This window comes from Spea bombifrons, chromosome 6, assembly GCF_027358695.1.
Source record: "Spea bombifrons isolate aSpeBom1 chromosome 6, aSpeBom1.2.pri, whole genome shotgun sequence".
Taxonomy (NCBI): domain Eukaryota; kingdom Metazoa; phylum Chordata; class Amphibia; order Anura; family Pelobatidae; genus Spea; species Spea bombifrons.
Window position 1 is genome coordinate 35,422,695 of NC_071092.1, and position 12,527 is coordinate 35,435,221.

The 12,527-nt window shown below is 48.7% G+C and overlaps 1 protein-coding gene across 1 annotated transcript in view; it reads left to right on the forward strand.

Moving 5' to 3' along the window:
- The window catches only part of DPYD (dihydropyrimidine dehydrogenase), a 325,720-nt gene that overhangs the window by 53,925 nt on the left and 259,268 nt on the right, over positions 1-12,527 (forward strand). The window lies entirely within an intron of this gene.

Genomic DNA, 12,527 nt, shown 5'->3' on the forward strand with positions numbered 1-12,527 from the left:
GTAAGTGTTTAATTGGATTCTTGGAATTCTTAGGGTTTGCCTGATTTGTATTTATGCTAAACTCCAATTGTAAATTTGGATGTACTGTGGCTACAATGCATAGTCAGAGTAAATATTAGACTTGTGCATTCGTCTTCGGGCGAACATGAAAACGAGCACGAAGAGGCCGTTTTTTTGTTCGTTCCGAAGGAACGTAGAACAGAATACAGTGCCGGCAAACCGTAGGCGAAGACGAAGACTCACAATCACGAAGAATCGAAGATTCTTCGTGATCGTCTTCGTTTTTGCCGCGCAACCGCCAAAATTTCAAACAGGAGTGAGCTGATCCTCGTCTGTCCAATCAGCTCACTCTTGTGACGTAACGCTAAGGGTCTCGTCCAATGCCTGTGCTGCTGTTTTTTGAATTCTGAAGGCGCCTTTATAAGACCAGAGCTTGCCTGAGAGATCCATTCATTTTTCGCTGTGACTGCTTTGGCAACACTGCTGTGCTGCATCCGAGCGTTACAGAGAGATTGTTCTGTTCTGTGTGAGACTGGTAAGCCTTAGCCTGCCATTTCTCACAGTGTACTTCATCCTCACTTCAGTGCTACTTAATTAATATATTTAATAATAATAATTTGATTAATTTAATTTTTTTAAAATTAATTTGTCATCAACTTTAGTGTAAGTGCTGTTGAGTTGACAGTGCACCCAGTGCCTCAGTGGCACTGGGGTGCCCTTGCCCTGGGCTGGCACTAGTGCCTATTGCCTGTCCTGCTTAAATAAATTAAATAGAATTTATAAATTACAATTTAATAGAATCTATAATTTAATAGTTCATTATAATATTATATATATATATATATTTGTCAGTCATATATATATATATACTATAGTATACTAGTGTAGAGTGTACTGTAGACATTCATCTACTAGTGTCTAATTTAAAATCAGTAATATTAATTAATATAATTAATAATTGAATTCATTATAAAATATATATATTTGTCAGTTATAGTTAGTAATAGTATACTAGTGTAGAGTGTACTGTAGACATTCAGAACATCTACTAGTGTCTAATCTAAAATCAGTAATATCAATAATTCTCTAATTCTTTCTTATCTTAATAGTTAATTAAATTAGCTATAAATAAAAGTAATAATATTAATTAATTACTACTAGCGTATAGTTCAGCTAATCTTATTAGTACTGGTGCTGCAGCTCTATAGTTTGTGCTTTGTTTTAGCAACAGTAAGAGACCAAGTCAATTTTTCTTAATTAATCTTTCATTTTATTTCATTTGTTTTGCTCACCTCAGTCCATCAGTGAAGTGAACTTGTTGGGCTAGTGAGTGCAGCCGCATAAGTGCTGTGTTTTTGATCAGCAAGCAGTGACGTTAACTGTTTTGCAAAGATTTTCTCATTTATTTTACATTTTATTTCAATTTTATTAAAAGTACCCTTAGTGTTTTGCTCACCTCAGTCCATCAGTGAAGTGAACTTGTTGGGCTAGTGAGTGCAGCAAGCAGTGAAGATAACTGTTTTGCTGTGACATTTTATTTTATTTCTAATTCTTTTCAAGAAAAATTGACTGTGACGAGCTGTACTAAGCAAAGCTTCAAGCTACTAGCTGTAGTACTAAAATAATTCTAATCTTCTTTAATCTTAATCTATAATATATTATAAATAATAATATTCTAATTCATAATCTATAATATAAGTAATTCTAATTCTAAATTCTAATTCATAATCTATATTCTTCTATCTATAATACATAATATATAAGTAAATTAGTTCTAATCTATTAATATTATATAACTTAATATTAATTAATAAATCATATACTGAATCTGATTTAACCTCACTTTAGCTTAGTGGGTTTGAGAGCGTCTGCCTAGAGGTAGACTTATAGTAAGGAAATATAGCTTTAGGCTAGCATAGTAGTAGGCTAAGCTCTTAGGCCCGTGTAAATTCAAATTAAAAATAAAATACTGCTAGTTATTAAATAGTTAATCTTGAGTTAATAATTTAAATAACTTTAGGATTTTGGCAGATTGCACACAGCACAGTGCAGTAGTGCATAGTTTTACTTTTTAAGCAGTAGCACTGAAGAGAACTTCCTCTAATTTTTTTGTCTTTAATTCGTTTTTCCTTTTTTTTATTTTTATTTTTTTATTTTTTTTTTATAGTTTTTTAAACACTACACTACACTACACTACACTACACTACACACACAACACAAAATTTGAAATGGATCCTCCTTTTGGGACTAAGGAGGGACAAGCTCCATCTACCACCACCACCACCACCACCAGCACCACCACCAGCACCACCACCAGTTCTAAGATGCAGCCTTTGCGTCAGTCTAGTCGGCCAAGTAGGCCAAGCTCTCGCTTATCATTTGGGGAAGCATTGCTTGAAGGATCATCAAGTAAAGGAAAGGCACCAAAAGCAGGCAGTAGTAGTGCGGCTAGGCCCACAAGCTCTATGGTTTTTTACGGAAAGCCTAAAGCACCAGAAGCACGTTCAAAGTTAAAGGGTAGCACAAGTAGTACCAGCCCAGTGACTAAAAAGAAGTGCCTTTTGCCCCAAGCAGCATCTTCCCCATCCACCAGCAGCATGCAAGGTACCAAGCAGAGCCAAATTAGCAGCAAGACTCAGAGGGGTCCCAAACCAAAGCGATCTCATTCCTTTGTAGGGAAAACCACCACCACCACCACCCCCACCTCTACCGCCTCTACCACCACTAGTGCTGCGCCTACTGTTCCCACTGGTACCGCCACGCCATGTCCTCCTAGTACCTCTAGCAAGCCACCAAGTCCTTACAAAATTTTTGTAAAGACAGTTAGAGAGAGGGCTACACATAGTGGAACTCCACCTAGCGAGGTAGCAGAGGAGCCTGAGACTGAGAGGCCAAGTGCAGAGTCTATTCTTCCTGCTCGCACTACTACTAGTCACGAGTCTCACGACGATATCAGTCTTAGCTCCAGCCTAGCAGGAATTCCATTCGATCTGGCTAATGAAGAGCTAGACTATGAGCCAGAGGAAGTAGAGGAGATGAGTGGTCAGGAATCAGATTCCTCAGGGAGCAGTGTCCAAATGACTAGTGCACAATTTTCCCCTGAGCCTCCACCTTCTCCGCTACGATCATCACCATCACCACCACCAGCAGCAGCAGCAAAACCTAGCAAATCTAAAGCAATTAGCAGTCCCACTATGGCCAGTACTGTTACCACCAGTCCCACCACCACTAGTTCTGCCTCTGTTCATCCACCCCGAGCAGTAAGAGCAGCACCCAAGGCACACTCCAAGGCTATGCGCGCCCCAATTTGGGAGCACTTTGAAAATGTTGAAGAAGGGCGCTATGGAAAGTGCAAACATTGTGGGAAGCTAATAAGCAGAGGGAAAGTGTCTGGCCATTTTACCAGTGCTAGCATGAAGCATCACCTCAGCACTCAACACAACGCTGTGCTATTGGGGAAAGATGCAGAGGTAAAACTTAGTGCAGGCAGCATAGCTGGTGGCCGTGGAAAAACCCCAACAGCTTCTTCTTCTGAGCCAATAGCAGCAGCAGCAGCAGCAACTAGTGCTGGCAGCCAGAGACCAAGGCAGGTTGGAGCACTGCATGCCCAGCCCACCCTGGAAGAATTTGGGGCATTCCACTCCAAGAGAACGATGCCCAAACAGCAGGCCAATAAAGTAACGCGACTTATTGGTCAGTTCATTGCTGTTGGAGGGGCATCCTTCTCCATGATTGAAGGGGAGCCTTTCAAACAATTGATGGCGGCTGTGGCTCCACAATACACAGTTCCGTCACGTTCCACTTTCAGCAGGAACATTGTCCCCTCGCTGTATCGGTCCTGTGTTGCAGCAGTGAAAGAGGAGCTTTCCAAGGCTGCTGGTCAGTGTGTTCATTTCACTACAGATTTGTGGAGTGCACCTAGCGGCCAGCATGCCTTTCTTTCTTTGACAGCACACTGGTGGCAGCCCGGTGTGTCTAAGGAAGTTGCTGCAGCAGGCTACCGATCATTCCTTCTCCATGCAGAAGTGATGGATGAAAAGCACACTTCCCAAAATATTCTGCATGCGATTAGGAAAATGTTTAGCCTTTGGGTGGGAGCAGAGGCGGGCACCAATGTTGAAGTTGGTTTTGTGGTAACTGACGGAGGTGCCAATATGGTGAAAGCGCTGCGAGATGGTCATATTGTTGGTGTGCGCTGTGCAGCCCACATCATCCATCTTGTAGTGAAGGCAGCAATGTCAGAAGGAACTAATGTGGCAGCAGTAGTTCTGTCCCGCTGCAGAAAGATCGCTGGGCACTTTCACCATAGTGTTAAGGCTAGCCAACTTTTGAGGGAAGAGCAAGAGAGGTCAGGTCTTCCCGTACACTGCCTACGTCAGGATGTCAGTACACGGTGGAACTCCACGTTAGACATGCTAGAGAGGATTTTGGAGCAGCAGAGGGCAATCCATAATCTTGCCTCAGAGCACAATATTGGGATTACCTCTCCATTGAATAGGGAGGATTGGACAGTGATCGCCCAGCTAGTGGCAGTCCTTAAACCATTCAGGGATGCCACAGAAAATTTAAGCTCAAACACTGCCAGTCTGGCCCAGGTAATCCCAGTGTTCTCCCATCTAGGCAGCAAGATGGATGTGTTCCTTGGAAACCGTGAGGCTGTTCAAGGTGGCACTCTACATCCTGACGTAGCAGCCATAGTCAGGAAGCTGAAGGATCTGCTAAAAGTACACCTTCGCAAGCGAATGGAAGAGAGTCCCGAAATGATGCTAGCGTGCCTTTGTGATCCAAGAATTAAGGGAAAGCTAGCTTTGAAATTCAATGTTCTCAGTAGCTACCGGGAGCAATTGGTCAACAAGGTGCGTGACTGGCAGCGTAAAATGGGAATGCTGTCCGAGGAGGGTGAGGTGCAGGAGGAGGAAGAGATGATGTGGTCTGCTACCCCTAGCAGCAGCATCAGCAGCAGTGCCACAAGCAGCACAACACAGCTGAGTGGAGCAGCTGCGTTTTGGGAAGAGGCACTTGGCAGTATAGTTGGACCATCTGACAGAGCTAGCAGCAGAAAGGAGAGTAGTGCTGCTGAAATGGTCAAACTTTACCTCTGTGAAGTTCCTTCTGCTCCTAATGTTGATCCTCTTAGCTACTGGGATGAAAAGAAGAGTGTGTGGCCTGCACTCTCATGGGTTGCGCAGCAGCTTCTATCATGTCCGCCAACCACTGTTCAAAGTGAGCGCGTGTTTTCTATGACTGGAAACATACTGAGTCCACAGCGCTCACGCATGGCACCTCATCTCATGGAGCAGATTGCCTTTCTTAAATTCAATCTGCCCAAATTGGGTTACCCAGCTCTTAGCTTGGAAAGTTAAATTTTTTCTCTCTAATGTTTAAGGTAGTTTCTCCCCCTGGTTGCACTTGCTGCGGTGTGGCAATGCCTGCTACCTCCGCTGGTGTAGCCAATTTACGCTAGGGCCTAGTGTCTGAGCTCTGTAAGTCCGCTCCCAAACGCCTAGGACTGACAGTCTTTGGATGCTTTGCCCTGGGGTGAAACAGGTGAGTGGGTCGTCAATTGCCCACTCATTCACCTTTTTCCGTTTCCAACGCTGCTGCTGGTGGTGGTGCCAGTATCTTTTGCCAGTTCGCTTCCTGGCTGAAATCATGCCTCAGATGTCCCTAATGGAAAGGGTAGTTTCTCCCCCCTGGTTGCACTTGCTGCGGTGTGGCAACGCCTGCTACCTCCGCCGGTGTAGCCAGCTTACGCTAGGGCCTTGTGTCTGAGTTCTGTAGGTCTGCTCCCAAACGCCAAGGACTGACAGTGCTTGGATGCTTTGCCCTGGGGTGAAACAGGTGAGCGGGTCGTCAATTGCCCACTCATTCGCCTTTCCCAATTCTGCTGCTGCTGGTGGTGGTGCCAGTGTCTCTCTTCAATGCCAGTTCGCTTCCTGGCTAGTGTCATGCCTCGAATGTCCCTGATGGTAAGGGTAGTTTCTCCCCCCTGGTTGCACTTGCTGCGGTGTGGCAACGCCTGCTACCTCCGCCGGTGTAGCCAGCTTACGCTAGGGCCTTGTGTCTGAGTTCTGTAGGTCTGCTCCCAAACGCCAAGGACTGACAGTGCTTGGATGCTTTGCCCTGGGGTGAAACAGGTGAGCGGGTCGTCAATTGCCCACTCATTCGCCTTTCCCAATTCTGCTGCTGCTGGTGGTGGTGCCAGTGTCTCTCTTCAATGCCAGTTCGCTTCCTGGCTAGTGTCATGCCTCGAATGTCCCTGATGGTAAGGGTAGTTTCTCCCCCCTGGTTGCACTTGCTGCGGTGTGGCAACGCCTGCTACCTCCGCCGGTGTAGCCAGCTTACGCTAGGGCCTTGTGTCTGAGTTCTGTAGGTCTGCTCCCAAACGCCAAGGACTGACAGTGCTTGGATGCTTTGCCCTGGGGTGAAACAGGTGAGCGGGTCGTCAATTGCCCACTCATTCGCCTTTCCCAATGCTGCTGCTGCTGGTGGTGGTGCCAGTGTCTCTCTTCTCTGCCAGTTCGCTTCCTGGCTAGTGTCATGCCTTAAATGTCCCTAATGGAGAGGGTAGTTTCTCCCCCCTGGTTGCACTTGCTGCGGTGTGGCAACGCCTGCTACCTCCGCCAATGTAGCCAGCTTACGCTAGGGCCTTGTGTCTGAGTTCTGGAAGTCCGCTCCCAAACGCCAAGGACTGACAGTCTTTGGATGCTTTGCCCTGGGGTGAAACAGGTGAGCGGGTCGTCAATTGCCCACTCATTCGCCTTTCCCAATGCTGCTGCTGCTGGTGGTGGTGCCAGTGTCTCTCTTTGCCAGTTCGCTTCCTGGCTAGTGTCATGCCTTAAATGTCCCTAATGGAGAGGGTAGTTTCTCCCCCCTGGTTGCACTTGCTGCGGTGTGGCAACGCCTGCTACCTCCGCCAATGTAGCCAGCTTACGCTAGGGCCTTGTGTCTGAGTTCTGTAAGTCCGCTCCCAAACGCCAAGGACTGACAGTCTTTGGATGCTTTGCCCTGGGGTGAAACAGGTGAGCGGGTCGTCAATTGCCCACTCATTCGCCTTTTCCAATGCTGCTGCTGCTGCTGCTGGTGGTGGTGCCAGTGTCTCTTCTCTGCCAGTTCGCTTCCTGGCTAGTGTCATGCCTCAAATGTCCCTTATGGTAAGGGCAGTTTCTCCCCCCTGGTTGCACTTGCTGCGGTGTGGCAATGCCTGCTACCTCCGCCAATGTAGCCAGCTTACGCTAGGGCCTTGTGTCTGAGTTCTGGAAGTCCGCTCCCAAACGCCAAGGACTGACAGTCTTTGGATGCTTTGCCCTGGGGTGAAACAGGTGAGCGGGTCGTCAATTGCCCACTCATTTGCCTTTTCCAATGCTGCTGCTGCTGCTGCTGGTGGTGCCAGCATCTCTTCTCTGCCAGTTCGCTTCCTGGCTAGTGTCATGCCTTAATTGTCCCTTATGGTAAGGGCAGTTTCTCCCCCCTGGTTGCACTTGCTGCGGTGTGGCAACGCCTGCTACCTCCGCCAATGTAGCCAGCTTACGCTAGGGCCTTGTGTCTGAGCTCTGGAAGTCCGCTCCCAAACGCCAAGGACTGACAGTGTTTGGATGCTTTGCTCTGGGGTGAAACAGGTGAGTGGGTCGCCAATTGCCCACTCATTCGCCTTTCCCAATTCTGCTGCTGCTGCTGGTGGTGCCAGTGTCTCTTCGATGCCAGTTCGCTTCCTGGCTAGTGTCATGAATCAAATGTCCCTAATGGTAAGGGCAGTTTCTCCCCCCTGGCTGCCTCTGTCTGCGGTGTGGCAACGCCTGCTACCTCCGCCGGAGTGGCCAGCTTACGCTAGGGCCTAGTGTCTGAGCTCTGGAAGTCTGCTGCCAAACGTCTAAGACTGACAGTGTTTGGGTGCTTTGCCCTGGGGTGAAACAGGTGAGTGGGTCGCCAATTGCCCACTCATTCGCCTTTCCCATTTTTCAATGCTGCTGCTGGTGGTGGTGCCAGCATCTCTTCTCTGCCAGTTCGCTTCCTGGCTAGAGTCATGCCCAAAATGTCCCTAATGGTAAGGGCAGTTTCTCCCCCCTGGCTGCCTCTGTTTGCGGTGTGGCAACGCCTGCTACCTCCGCCGGAGTGGCCAGCTTACGCTAGGGCCTTGTGTCTGAGCTCTGGAAGTCTGCTGCCAAACGTCTAAGACTGACAGTGTTTGGGTGCTTTGCCCTGGGGTGAAACAGGTGAGTGGGTCGCCAATTGCCCACTCATTCGCCTTTCCCATTTTTCAATGCTGCTGCTGGTGGTGGTGCCAGCATCTCTTCTCTGCCAGTTCGCTTCCTGGCTAGAGTCATGCCCAAAATGTCCCTAATGGTAAGGGCAGTTTCTCCCCCCTGGCTGCCTCTGTTTGCGGTGTGGCAACGCCTGCTACCTCCGCCGGAGTGGCCAGCTTACGCTAGGGCCTTGTGTCTGAGCTCTGGAAGTCTGCTGCCAAACGTCTAAGACTGACAGTGTTTGGGTGCTTTGCCCTGGGGTGAAACAGGTGAGCGGGTCGCCAATTGCCCACTCATTCGCCTTTTCAATGCTGCTGCTGGTGGTGGTGCCAGCATCTCTTCTCTGCCAGTTCGCTTCCTGGCTAGAGTCATGCCCAAAATGTCCCTAATTGTAAGGGCAGTTTCTCCCCCCTGGCTGCCTCTGTCTGCGGTGTGGCAACGCCTGCTACCTCCGCCGGAGTGGCCAGCTTACGCTAGGGCCTTGTGTCTGAGCTCTGGAAGTCTGCTGCCAAACGTCTAAGACTGACAGTGTTTGGGTGCTTTGCCCTGGGGTGAAACAGGTGAGTGGGTCGCCAATTGCCCACTCATTCGCCTTTTCAATGCTGCTGCTGGTGGTGGTGCCAGCATCTCTTCTCTGCCAGTTCGCTTCCTGGCTAGAGTCATGCCCAAAATGTCCCTAATTGTAAGGGCAGTTTCTCCCCCCTGGCTGCGTCTGTCTGCGGTGTGGCAACGCCTGCTACCTCCGCCGGAGTGGCCAGCTTACGCTAGGGCCTTGTGTCTGAGTTCTGGAAGTCTGCTGCCAAACGTCTAAGACTGACAGTGTTTGGGTGCTTTGCCCTGGGGTGAAACAGGTGAGTGGGTCGCCAATTGCCCACTCATTCGCCTTTTCAATGCTGCTGCTGGTGGTGGTGCCAGCATCTCTTCTCTGCCAGTTCGCTTCCTGGCTAGAGTCATGCCCAAAATGTCCCTAATTGTAAGGGCAGTTTCTCCCCCCTGGCTGCCTCTGTCTGCGGTGTGGCAACGCCTGCTACCTCCGCCGGAGTGGCCAGCTTACGCTAGGGCCTTGTGTCTGAGCTCTGGAAGTCTGCTGCCAAACGTCTAAGACTGACAGTGTTTGGGTGCTTTGCCCTGGGGTGAAACAGGTGAGTGGGTCGCCAATTGCCCACTCATTCGCCTTTTCAATGCTGCTGCTGGTGGTGGTGCCAGCATCTCTTCTCTGCCAGTTCGCTTCCTGGCTAGAGTCATGCCCAAAATGTCCCTAATTGTAAGGGCAGTTTCTCCCCCCTGGCTGCCTCTGTCTGCGGTGTGGCAACGCCTGCTACCTCCGCCGGAGTGGCCAGCTTACGCTAGGGCCTTGTGTCTGAGCTCTGGAAGTCTGCTGCCAAACGTCTAAGACTGACAGTGTTTGGGTGCTTTGCCCTGGGGTGAAACAGGTGAGTGGGTCGCCAATTGCCCACTCATTCGCCTTTTCAATGCTGCTGCTGGTGGTGGTGCCAGCATCTCTTCTCTGCCAGTTCGCTTCCTGGCTAGAGTCATGCCCAAAATGTCCCTAATTGTAAGGGCAGTTTCTCCCCCCTGGCTGCGTCTGTCTGCGGTGTGGCAACGCCTGCTACCTCCGCCGGAGTGGCCAGCTTACGCTAGGGCCTTGTGTCTGAGTTCTGGAAGTCTGCTGCCAAACGTCTAAGACTGACAGTGTTTGGGTGCTTTGCCCTGGGGTGAAACAGGTGAGTGGGTCGCCAATTGCCCACTCATTCGCCTTTCCCATTTTTCAATGCTGCTGCTGGTGGTGGTGCCAGCATCTCTTCTCTGCCAGTTCGCTTCCTGGCTAGAGTCATGCCCAAAATGTCCCTAATGGTAAGGGCAGTTTCTCCCCCCTGGCTGCCTCTGTTTGCGGTGTGGCAACGCCTGCTACCTCCGCCGGAGTGGCCAGCTTACGCTAGGGCCTTGTGTCTGAGCTCTGGAAGTCTGCTGCCAAACGTCTAAGACTGACAGTGTTTGGGTGCTTTGCCCTGGGGTGAAACAGGTGAGTGGGTCGCCAATTGCCCACTCATTCGCCTTTCCCATTTTTCAATGCTGCTGCTGGTGGTGGTGCCAGCATCTCTTCTCTGCCAGTTCGCTTCCTGGCTAGAGTCATGCCCAAAATGTCCCTAATGGTAAGGGCAGTTTCTCCCCCCTGGCTGCCTCTGTTTGCGGTGTGGCAACGCCTGCTACCTCCGCCGGAGTGGCCAGCTTACGCTAGGGCCTTGTGTCTGAGCTCTGGAAGTCTGCTGCCAAACGTCTAAGACTGACAGTGTTTGGGTGCTTTGCCCTGGGGTGAAACAGGTGAGTGGGTCGCCAATTGCCCACTCATTCGCCTTTCCCATTTTTCAATGCTGCTGCTGGTGGTGGTGCCAGCATCTCTTCTCTGCCAGTTCGCTTCCTGGCTAGAGTCATGCCCAAAATGTCCCTAATGGTAAGGGCAGTTTCTCCCCCCTGGCTGCCTCTGTTTGCGGTGTGGCAACGCCTGCTACCTCCGCCGGAGTGGCCAGCTTACGCTAGGGCCTTGTGTCTGAGCTCTGGAAGTCTGCTGCCAAACGTCTAAGACTGACAGTGTTTGGGTGCTTTGCCCTGGGGTGAAACAGGTGAGTGGGTCGCCAATTGCCCACTCATTCGCCTTTCCCATTTTTCAATGCTGCTGCTGGTGGTGGTGCCAGCATCTCTTCTCTGCCAGTTCGCTTCCTGGCTAGAGTCATGCCCAAAATGTCCCTAATGGTAAGGGCAGTTTCTCCCCCCTGGCTGCCTCTGTTTGCGGTGTGGCAACGCCTGCTACCTCCGCCGGAGTGGCCAGCTTACGCTAGGGCCTTGTGTCTGAGCTCTGGAAGTCTGCTGCCAAACGTCTAAGACTGACAGTGTTTGGGTGCTTTGCCCTGGGGTGAAACAGGTGAGCGGGTCGCCAATTGCCCACTCATTTGCCTTTCCCATTTCCTTTTCCATTTCATTATTTTCCTTCTGATACACAACCAACCAAACATAACACACACAATAACACATATAACACATATAACACACAGTGACATCACACATAACACACATACACACACACTTACAATGCACAAAACACAAGGACCTTTTCCTTGTTATTTGCCCTGGCCTTCACTCACTAATAGCATTACATTAACACTATAACTCACACTTCACCCTATAACATTTTTCCATCCACATACCTGCCAACAGACCCAACTTTTTCAGGGACAGTCCTGCTTTTTTCCAGTCCTGTCCCATCTAATTTAGCTAAACTAGGTATGCAAAATGCAAATACACATAGGTAGGTATAGCTCGGTAGGTAACGCTACTATAAACATTTAATAAATATAATCAAGTACTAAATAATAAATCTAACTTTAAAATACATTTAAATAAACCCCTATTTTTTTTTAAAAAAAAACATTAAAATTAAATTATTATTATTTAGACATAATCCATCTTTAACCAAACCAGTGCACTGCTACTAATCTTAAACATAACCGTACATTAACCCTAAGCTATTTTTTAGTTCTTGTCCAACATTTTTCCATCAGCATACCTGCCAACACACCCAAGATTTTGGTGGACAGTCCTGCTATTTTCCAGTCCTGTCCAATAAGTAAGTTGGGTTGTTGCAAAGTATGCCATTGTAAATAGGTAGCAAATGTTAGGCATGTAAAGTGGTCCAAAACCAATTTAAAAATGTAAAATATTCCCTATTCTTTTATTAAACATCTATGGACAGTACACCTCGGTATGTGTGTGCAACTCTATTGGTCGTTTCGGCAGGGGGCTCGCCTGCCATCAACGAATGAAGTGCATTCTGCAGTTCTGCAATTCACTCGTTGATGCCAGACCAGCCCCCTGCCGAAACGACCAATAGAGCTGCACACACGTACCTTCACGGCAGCTGCTGCTGCTGTGATGTGTTATTAACCCCGTATTAACCCCTGCTAGGCAACCAGGAGGAAAACGAAGATTAAACGAGCACGAAGAATGTCCGCGAATATTCGCCCGAAGAGAAGACAGGAACGGGCGAATATTCGCGGAATACGAAGATTTTTTTTTCCCCGAAGACGAGCACGAAGACGAACACGAAGAGCCCCCTGGTGCCCAAGTCTAGTAAATATTGCCGTACAGAATTTAATGGGTCACAATGACCATTACCATCCATTTTCCTAATGTTATACGTTTTCACATCTTCTATCATCTTCAGATCTTATATTTAAGGTAAATATACACTATAACGCACACTAAATATTCAAACTGAAGAAAAACACT